The 11716-nt window shown below is 33.7% G+C and overlaps 1 pseudogene; it reads left to right on the top strand.

Annotated features, from left to right (window-relative positions):
* The first annotated feature begins 242 nt into the window (after nucleotides 1-242).
* On the top strand, nucleotides 243-5868 carry LOC128168080 (uncharacterized; annotated as a pseudogene).
* Nucleotides 5869-11716: the final 5848 nt, after the last annotated feature.

Here is an 11716-nt window from a genome sequence, read left to right as displayed (position 1 = left end):
ATTTTTCAAATAAAGTGACAACTGTTTGATGGTAATAAATCTTTTAAAGTGTCACGTACATACTTGTTCTCTTGGATTGAAACTTTCTAAGAAGGAGTTGCAAAATGACAATTGTTGTTCTAGAATCCCACGATGCACATGGAGACAGATTTGGTTCCTGAGATAAGACCATTAATCAGTTCTACTCACGTTGAAGATAAGTGGCTTCCTTATCTCAAATTGTAAATTCGTTTATTCAAAGAAAGTTAGCATGAAATTCCTTGTTCATACAGTTCTTGTTTTAATAAGCATCTCTGTAAAAAGAAATGTTGCTGAAGAGAAACGTCTTCTTTTAAATGACCCTGAAGCGTTGATTACTCAAATCCACGCCTTACAACAAGAAGTGAACCAGCAGAAAGCAGAAAACCAAGTCCTCAGGAATGATGTAGACGATCTTAAGCGTAGATTTCGGGCAATGGAATCCGAAACTGGAAACCAGGGTATACCGGTATATTCGTTAATTATAGTTACGACGACATTTAAGCATATTGTTGCTTTGATTTCTTTGAATTAATTTTTAAAGGATCGGTGTTTATAAGATGGGGAAAGCACACTTGTCTTAGCTTAAATGGTACGGAGCAGCTTTATTCTGGTAAGTAAAGGATATTGTATTTCTATTTATTTGGCACTACGTATAGTATAGTCCGATTTAGTCGAAAAAAAACTTTTAACGGCAAATAATTATTATTTGGTCCAGCATGGTTTTTGAACATAATTAAAGTGTGCTGTTTCCAAAAAAATATGCTGGCCTTCATGAAAATGGCGTTAAGTAGCTCAAAATGGCGATTCAAAATGGCGGACACCCAAATTTTATATTTTTTTCTTAAAGTCTTTTCATTATTGACAAACAATAATGAAATGATCCAGCTTAGTATTTTATCATATCTAAAGTGTGCTAAATTTGAAAAAAAAAATTGCTGGCTTCCCCAAAAAGCGTGAATTAGGTCAACATGGCGATTCAAAATGGCAGATACCCAGATTTTATTAAAAAAAATTCTTAAAAAATTTAAACTAGGGAAAACGCATTAAAAAACAATAATAATTTAGTGCAGCAAAGTTATTTTTGCATATTGATTAAGGCGTGCTTCGTCTGAAGAATTTGCTTGCTATGACAAAAATGGCGCTAACAAGGTCAAAATGGTCGACAGGCAAATTTTATAATTTTCGTAAGTCTTAAAAATTGAGGTAACAAACGATTATAAATAGGTTCAGCATAACATTTTATCATTACTAAGATGTGCTGAGTCCAACAAAGTATGTTAATCGCGATAAATAGTTAAAAATGGTGGATAGCCACCTGATTTCATCATTTTTTGTCTCATAGTCTCTTTAATCGAAAAAAATAACAAAACAAAATCACAAATTGGTCTAGCAAACATATCTATCATAATTAGGTTGTGCCAAGTTTGATGAAATGTGTTGGTCTTCATGAAAATAATATTAATTTTGTCAAAATGGCAATTCAAATTGGTGTATACTAGTAGCCAAATTTCATTAATCTCTATATAGACTACTAAAGGCCTCTTAAATGGGGAAAATGTTTGAATATCATAATTTTAATACTAATGATGTAACTGACAATCAAATTTGAGCACTTGTATAAATAGAAAAAACTCCACCAGATTTTTATTTGGAAATTTTTTTTCTGTTTTCCCTTATTAAGCTACAGTACATAATTATGTTATTTATACAATCTTTTTTTGAATGATACGATTGTGATTTGAAATTTGCAAATGTCTTTACCCGGGAAGTAGGCACGTTTACATTCACACATAAAGGTTCTGCAACCTGTGGGGCAGTTGCAAGTAAAATCTAAGAAAGCTTTAGATATAATATCTTAGGTCATTAGTTCCAGCAACAAACAACCATCACTTTATTTTTTCCCATCTCGGCTGGGCATGGTAATATAGGCATGCTTATATATGTCTGTCTCCCTGTCATTACCTTGGTGTGTGTTTGTTTCATAAGCAACGTAAGGCAAATCCTAAGTTGGGACATATTCCTGGGCTATGATTTTAAGAAGAAAGCAAATTAAACCGTGTCAATGGGCAACCGTGTCTTGGTTATCCATATAACTAAAGAACTTCTCGAACTCTTTGATTTTCTGGTCAGTTAATTCCCCTTTTCATACTTGTTTCTGCTCACTTATTATGTCGATTTTCTCAATATGCTGTAGAAATAAGAAGTTGTGTCACACAATATCAGTGAATGAATTGAACCAAATGCTAATTCAAAGTTCTATAAAAGGGAAACATTTTCTCTTCAACAACATTGACAGTGATGTTTATCGGCTTTAAAGAGGTTCATACATCCATCAGCAAACTTAGTTGTGAAGATATGTTGCAAATTAACACTGGCATGGTCTAGCATAAAAAAGCCTAAACTTTTCCTCTGAATTTGGACACGCATTGCTATACTTTCCTCAGCACATTTGGCCAAACACATGTATCTTTAACGAAGACATAGACAGCTTGATTCCTTATATAATGTATATCAATTGTCCCTAGTAATGTTAAAAAAAGTAAAATTCTTTGGGTTACCCAAAACATGTTGCGCATACTTATTACTATAAATAAAGCTAGACGATATGTTGATCTCGGCTCATTTTGAATCACGAGCTTTTCCGGTGTATATGATGATATATTCGTTAGATTTATTTGCTGGAAAGGTATTAAAGGAAGAGACAGACATATACTAGAATAGTTCTTCATGTTGTACACTGTTCCTAAGTACCTGATTGTATCTTTGTTATCATATAAGCTTATGACATCGATGTCTTTAAAGCCTAAAAACACCAGTTTTATATATAGTGCAGAAATATTTCTCCTCTCTCAAACTTTGCTTTGTAAGCATTTGTTGTATTTCACGAACTTGCAGGTCGAAGAAATCGGTACATAAAGTATAAATTAAAAAAACCTAGAAAGGTCTAGGAACAAGGCGGATATTGAAAATCATAAACACAGAATGTTTAAATAAGATACCGGTATGCGCCTTAATAAGACAAAACGGAAAAAATTAACAATTTTTAGTAAAATATGGAACTGTTATTTTTCTTCGTTAAAGTGTTCCAATCTAATTTTTCATGTGCATATTTGTATAATGTAATATTTACACGTTTCATCCCTGTAAACGGCTTTAAAAGAGAATTATCAATTTTGGCTGTCGGCCATTTTGAAACGCCATTTTGACCCAAATAACGCCATTTTTGTAAAATTAAGCATATATCGTCAAACTCAGTATACCCTAATTATGAATAACAACCTTTTGTTGGACCGGACTATAACTGTTTTAATGCTTTGTTTCTTGTTAAAAAAAACTTAAATAGAAAGTGATGAAATCTGGCTGTAGGCCATTTAAAATCGCCATTTTGACCTATTTTACGGAATTTCCGTCATAGGTAGCATATTCCTTAAAACTTTGCATGTCTTAGGTTTATTGATAAACTTTGCTGGACCAAATTAAATTTGTTGGTCTCATGCATTTTTCCGTTTTAAGAAACTATAAGAAAAAATATGAAATCTGGCTGTCCGCCATTTTGACATAAAAAGCAAACGCTTCAGTGGAAACCAGCATGATTCCTCAGACTAAGCATGTCTTATTTATGATTTGAAAATTATTTAGAAAATTATAATTGTTTGTTTCTCGCTTTTTCCCCATTTAAGAAACTAAAGGGAAAAAATATAAAATCTGGATGTCCACCGTTATGAATCGCCATTTTTTAAGATAATTTACGACATTTTCTTGAAAATGGCATATTATTCCTTACTATCCACTTCTAAGTTATGATTAAAAACTTAGCTGTACTGAATATTCATTGTTTGTCTGACGCTTTATGCCCAATTTATCCGCCAATTTAAATCGCCACTTTGACCTAATTAACCACATTTGTGGAAAGCCAGCATAATTTGTAAGACTCCGCACACATTGGATATGATGAAATACTATTTTGGATCAGTTCATTAGTGTTTCTCATTATTTTTCCCCATTGAAGAGACATTAAGAGAAAAATTTGAAGACTGGCTGTCCGCCATTTTGAATCGCCATTTTGAGCTACTTAACGCCATTTTCGTGAAGGCCAGCATATTTTTTCAGACTCAGCATACTTTAATCATGATTGAAAAAAACATGCTGGACCAAATAATAATTATTTGCCGTTAAAACGTATTTCTAGAGCTCTTTTTAGAAATTAGGACTAGACTAGTAGAGAAAATACATGTAGTATTTAAAAACATAGACCGCCGACGAGGGTACATGTAGTTTTATTAAAATTTTCCGCATTTATTTCATCTCGTAAATCATTCAAATGAACAAGATTTATTTAAATTTGTCACTAAAAAACCAGATCACGATCACACTAACGCGTGAAGTCGGTAAAGTACTGTATATGGAACGTTAATTACATGTATCGTTATCATGTCGATCAGCATGTTTCACAAAGGAACCGTCAATTCTTCCATGATTGCTTAATCTTCAAAAGAGGTCTTAATTTGTGAAAAGCGGTGGAATTCGTGCTCTCAATAATATCTGGTTTAAGTTTTGATCGAACGACAAAATAATTTGAGGAGACACCAATAGACGAGTTAACATGAATTCTAATGATATTTGTATAAGTTCTAAACGGTCTTATTTTATACTTTTTTATGTTAAGTATGCCTATATTTATATAACATCGATTAAAACTTATGTGAGCACGGTGATAATTATAACCTTCTCTCATTAAGAAAAAACCGATTCCGTCGCTTACATTTAAGTATGGGGTACAAATCGGTCGACGTATGTGTATCCACAAATGGAAGAAGTGGGTTGTTCCTTCTATGCAACGTACAGATTGACATGAATAATACTTTATAAAACTGCTTTCAAATGCATTGTTAAGCAGTTTAAAAATTAACCTTGCTTTAACTATAATAAAAAAATATTTATGTTGTTATTTGATGTCTTTTGTAAAGTTTTGGGGTAGGTTTGCGTGAACTATTTTCCGATCGATCAAAACAATGACTTCATTGAGAATACTAACTCCGGAAATCATTGAAGTGACAATAAAGTATTTAATGCATGGAAGAATTGACTGTGTCTTTTACATGTTCTGTGTAATCCAATGATTGACAAAGACGGTAATATACGCTCTTCTATATATGCATACTATATGTATACTCACTGTATTTGAACTATGAAAAAAAGATTCGGAGAGATAAACAAAATACTAGTACACATGTATGTGCACGTAGGCGTTTATTAACTGGTCTTTAATAAGTTATGGTGCATGGTTATTTGTAAGGATAAGTTTGAGTAAATCAAATAGGATATGAGCGTGAAATGTTTGATTCATTGATATTTTAATCGTTAGGAACGGCAGGTGGAAGTTTTTACACCCACAGCGGGGGTGGTGCCAACACATTATGTCTTCCTCACCATCCCGAACCTGTTCCCGACAATTTCCCATTTGTATTTCAACACAATAATAAAGACAATGTTGGATATCTTTATGGAGGAGAATATCAGTTTTCCTTAAAAGACGTTGTCATTCAAGATGATGTACCATGCTCGGTTTGTCGAGCAAAAATGGCTACCTCTACAATGATGATTCCCGCCAAAAGATCCTGTCCTTCTGGTTGGACGATGCAGTATACCAGACTTTTGACTTCCGAATGGCATAGTGGAGGAATGGCTGAATATCTCTGTTTTGATGAGAATCCGGATTTTGTCGAGAGTTAACGAGTAAATGAAAATAGACGACTATTTTATCCGGTGGTCACAGTGTGCGATACACTGCCATGTCCACCATGCAAAAGTTCAACACTCGTGGCTTGTGTCGTAGGTTCAGCCTAAATGGGAAATAAAACAATATTTTTATGATTGTCAAGATGTGATTCATTTATACAAAGATCGGGGGCAAGTTTTAATTAACCACCTTATGACTAAGATATATGTCTTAAGATAAAAGTAATAACATTTCATCATAGCTGTTTCAAAAACTTGTCTCATTGGCGCATTCACAGGGGTGGTGTTCCGGGGTTGTTTAATTATTATGGTTAGAAATGCCAATCATCCTTGTTAAAGCCATAACGCTGAACAATGGGTACTTAAAGATTGGCAGGACTTTCTTTAAAGCATGTGCACCTTAATGTTGAAATACATATTGATATAAAGAATTGTTGAATTTTGCTCACAAAAAATGTTAAAAATGTGTTAGATTTTGGAGGGATTATTTTGGGCGGTGGGGAGGGGGATGCAGGGATTTGCTTTGTTATTGTTTGTTTGGTTTTTCTATGTCATTGATCATCGATAGGAACCCTTTTCTCCATATTACTTCAGCTGCTTTCATAACAGCAAAAGTTTTCCATATTTCTGGATTGCTGTCATAATGCCAAAAAATTTTCGCTACATGGAGGCAGCATATGATTAAATGATTAAATAAAAATGGGCATTTTATCCAGAAGGAAAACTTTGTAATGGAGATGGACATTATAATTTGTCTACATACCGTTTCCAATAATGTTGTGAAAACCTATAATGTCCCATATATGATATTCGTTTTGAACATCACATACATTTAAAACATAAAATGCTTTCTTTGATGATTCATTCGGGATATGAAGGTAGCGATCATTGTAGAAAAAATACATAACCTGCGTTAGCATTCTTCTGCAATGATCGCTACCTTCATAACCAGCATGAATCATCAAAGAAAGCATTTTATTGTTTCTATTAACATTTTTTTTATCTAATTTATAATTTGATTATAAAAAGTAAGTAAAATTCACTAAATTACTGTCAAGTACGTTAACTAAAAGAAACAGCCAAATCGTCTCTGGTGAGACTTTGAGTATGACATCATTATGATTATTTCGTGCAGTATGTGATTTTTCGCTGAAGTTTGACAATCATTTTTCACTGAGCAGTTTACAGACCCTGAAACGTGCTACTACACCTCTAAAACGAACCGTACCGTTCCATGCAAGAAACAAACCGTACCGTTCACAAAACGAAACGTACCGTTCACAAAGTGTACCGTACCGTTCACAAAGCGAACCGTCCCGTTCACAAAACGAACCGTACCGTGCAAAAAGCGTGCAAGATAATTTATGCACGACCCGCCTCCAGACGGAAAAAAAGCGTCTTCCATATACGGCTTATTGACCTAATGCCTTTCGATGAATACGGACGGAGATTATCGCTGACCAGTTAAGTTCAATATTTTGCTAGATTTTTTTATACTGTATAAGAAAACACATACTAAGATTTAAAACTGTTATTCTGATTAAAACAGTTACAAAATATTTTGATTTAATTTCCTTTATGTAATATTGTTGATCTGGCTAGGATTGATAGAAAAACATAAAACATGGTTGTGTGCATTACTGCCTTTATTTTTGCTAATAAGAAAAATTAGGCAATAAGGGGAGGTCTTCAAACAGACATAATATCAATTACCAGACATTGAATGTCCTATATAAAAGGTGAGCAAATGACCTCCCCTATATTAAACAAAGATGTATACAATATCAACATGTACCAAATATACATACAACAAAAATATTGTTGAACAAAAACAGCCACCAAAAGCAAACAGCAGGTTTGCACAAAAAGATCCCCCACAAGGTGGACTAGCCAGATTATTGTAGTCAACAATATGAAAGATGGCAGTACATATAACACATATGGCAATGACTAACCCCTGCCTTATATGGAGATATAAATATTAACATATCATGAAGGCACAGATTATCTATATAACCAAACCAGTTAAAAATTTGAATACCATTAGGAACATCTTATTTTTAACCTTGCGAGCATAAACACATCAGTTGACTTCTGCCCTGTGTTAATATTTAAACAATAAAATGCTTTCTTTGGTAATTCATTCGGGATATGAAGGTAGCGACATTGCAGAAAAAATACATAGCCCGCATGAATCATTCAAGAAAACATTTTATTGTTTATATTAACATCTCTCTTTTAACAAATCAATAAATTGATTATGAAAAGTGAGTAAAATTCACTAAATTACTGGTAACGTACATAAGTACGTTAGCTAAAAGAAACGGCCAAATCGTCTCCTGTGATACTTTGAGTCTGACATCATCATGATTATTTCGTGCAGTCAGTGATGTTTTGTAGGTCGCTGTGGGTTTTGACCAATCGATAAACAGGGCGTATCAATTTCAGACATATCAATTTCTTCTCAAGTTTCAGCCGCTGTATATTTCGACCAATTGATAAACGGGCATGTAGATTTCAGCCTGGCTGTTTCTATAGACCTATGAATTAACTATCAGTTTTCGTAAGAAATAGAGGGAATAATACTCGGTAGATGTAACTATAACAGTATAATATACATGTTAAAAGTTTTTATACAAACAAACATGTTTTAAAAGACAGATATGCATGTTATCAAACATTTTCAGATGAACCAGTAGGTACATGCTACTCAAATGACAAAATCAAACAACAGAAACAATGGTTAAAAAACTATACAGCACATAAACATATCAGTTTACTTCTGACCTGTGTTATGTTAAATTAAATATGTGTATAACCACATCATGCACATAGTATAGATAAATGTTATACATGAATCACACTTTGAATATTGTCCAACATAAGACAAAAAATAGGGAATTGTGAAGAGAATTTAATTTTGACATACAATTTATCTATACATTGAATTAAAAACACAAACAATGCATATCAGATACAATATTATAATACACAGCAGTTAACTTCTGAACTGTGAAAACCTTCCAAGAAAAATATATATACATAGCATTTGCTATACGTATTTAAAATCTAAAGCTTGACAAACGTATGTATCTGCGAATAGCATCAGATTTCCATCTTCCCATCTTTAAAATGCAGTTTTCAGAATAACCCAAATGTGCTGCATGAGTGGCTGCCCCTATCCTGAAGCTGTGACCCTTGTATAGAGCAGGGTTCAAACCAACAAAATCAATAATACTAGTAAGATTTTTCAATACAAATGCATGTTATTGGTTCACATCCCATAAATTGAAACAATGGACCTGTCTTGTGGCTAAATGTATGCACGTTATAATATAATGCTTGAACGGGGCACATTTCCTTATTATCTGATGCTTTAAGATGGATTTGAAAAATGTCATGTGTTTTATTTGTTTTGAAATTTTTTAACACAAGTTCAACAGCCACAGGTGTTGTTTGAAGCAATTCAAAAGTAGCATCATTTCTTTGAATTACTTTACACTGATCAGTTTTGGATTTTACAACAATCTCACCTAAGCGCAAGAAAGCATTGAAAGCTAACAAAAAAATGGATTTCAAAAGAATCCTAGTGTACAATTTTTTTACAGAAAGATCTATTGATTTTAACATGTTTGCCAAAATGGGACCTGAAATCGGTAACCTGGATTCTTTACTAGGTGCAGAATTATGGCATCCCTGTATGATTTATCTAACTAAGAATATTTCGGATGGATCTTGAAGGCTAAGAATTTTGTGTACATAGCTTATGGCTGAAACATGAGAAGATATACTATTTGGGGAATAGCCAAGAGAAAACAGACAAGCAATAAAATTGCATAATATTGCAGGTGAAAGAGGAATGGAAGTTATATTTTGAAAGTGTTGAATAAAGAGATTCCATGTTCTTTTATAGGCATTTTTTTGTGTTGTCACATTATGCCGCGCCTAAAAGCTGCTGAGCTTGCAAAGTTAAAGTTCCAACAGGGGTTCTGGAATAAGTGTTGGGTTGGGTTCCAATTGAGGCATGTACTGGAAGGCTGCCTGAAACTGGAAACGAAACAATTTGTCAGCTGCAATATTGTATTTGCCAGGTATATGTTTCGCTCGAAAGTGAATATTCCATTTCAGGGTTGCTAACACTAGGCGGCGTACTAATTTCATAAGAGTTACTTCTTTGTAAGTCTGTTTATTGATAACCTGTACAACAGCTAAATTGTCAGACATGAAGAGAATCTTTTTGTTTTTCATCTCCTCACCCCAAATCTCAATGGCCAAGACAATTGGAAAGGGCTCTTTTCCTTTCTAAGACCGTAATCATTTCAAAACTTGCATCGCCGATTTCTTAAACATTGTAAACTATTAATGTTCACACAATTCGTGGTTATACTATTTTGATTATTTTTATGAAATGTTTGAAACATTGTGTACATACTGAACCTAACATAGCTTTCAGTGATTCTCAGGAAAGAGAGAAAGATGAATGAGAGAGAGATGAATGAGAGAGAGAGAGAGATCGTTAACTGAGACGTTAAAAAAATAGCGTATGTTTGGAAATAAATATATTATGGCTAAAAAAGGATTGAAATACCTTTTCAAATTAAAAACAAAAGAATGCCGACTTAAAACACTGTGCTGGATAATTATGCCAGTGCCAATGTGGCATTTTTGCACCCGCTTAAGATGCAGTTTCGGAAAAATCCATGTATACCAAATGATAGAACATTGTCTAGAGAGTATATAACCACTTTTGTTTTTAGTGTGTTTTACCTGACAGGTGAGATATTTACCTTTAAAAATGAATATCCCATCGGAAAATGATAATTCCCATAGGAGTATTGACTCTCCTATAGGAAATATTGACAATCCTATAGGATTTTTTAAAAGTCCTGTAGGAATTATATTTCCTATAGGAGAATGGTAATTCCTGTAGGAATTTGATACAGACATATAGTTTTCCTATAGGATATTAAGTTTTCCTATCGGATTTTATCAAATCCTATCGGAATTAAAATTCCTATAGGAAGTTCTTGTATTCCGATAGGAAATTTCAAATTACCTATAGGAATATTGATTTTCCTATGGGAAAAATTATTTTCCTATAGGAATTTATTTTTGAAAGGTAAATATCTTACCTGACAGGTGAGATACACTGATAACAAAGGTGGTTGTTAACTCTTTAAGCAATGGCATGTTTGAATTTTTCCATATCTGCAGCTTAAGCGGGTGCAAAAATGCCACCTTGGCACTGGCATAATTATCCGGCACAGTGTTTTAAGTATTTACAACTACCAAGTATTATTCCCTCTATTTCTTACGGAAACATATAGTTAATTCATAGCTCTATAGAAACAGCCAGATTGAAATCTACACGCCCCGTTTATTGATTGGTCGAAATCTACAGCGGCTGTAACTGACAAGAAAGTGACAGGACCAAACTTGACACGCCCAGTTTACCGATTGGTCGAGACCTACAACTACCTAGGAAAAATCACGAACTTCACGAAGTAATCATGACGACGTCAGACTCAAAGTCTCACAGGAAACGATTTGGCTGTTTCTTTTAGTTAACGTACTTACGTACATTCACAGTAATTCGGTGAATTTTACTTACTTTTCATAATCAATTTATCAACTGGCTAAAAGAAATATGTTAATATAAACAATAAAATGCTTTCTTTGATGATTCCTTCGGGTAATGAAGGTAGCGATCATTGCAGAAAATAGTTACATAACCCGCTAATGCGGGTTATGGAAATATTTTCTGCAATGTCGCTACCTTCATATCCCGAATGAATCACCAAAGAAAGCATTTTATTGTTCGAATGAACTACAGTATATACGCAGCATTCATGATGCACAATACCTTGCAATGTTTGGTTTACTCGTGCATGCAGACTCAACTAGCTGTTCCGCTACTTCCTCCGTGCTAGGTACCAGTTGAAATTGACACCACGAG

The sequence above is a fragment of the Crassostrea angulata genome, chromosome 10 (genome assembly GCF_025612915.1).
Source record: "Crassostrea angulata isolate pt1a10 chromosome 10, ASM2561291v2, whole genome shotgun sequence".
Classification (NCBI taxonomy): Eukaryota; Metazoa; Mollusca; class Bivalvia; order Ostreida; family Ostreidae; genus Magallana; species Magallana angulata.
This window is presented reverse-complemented; position numbering and strand designations above follow the sequence as displayed.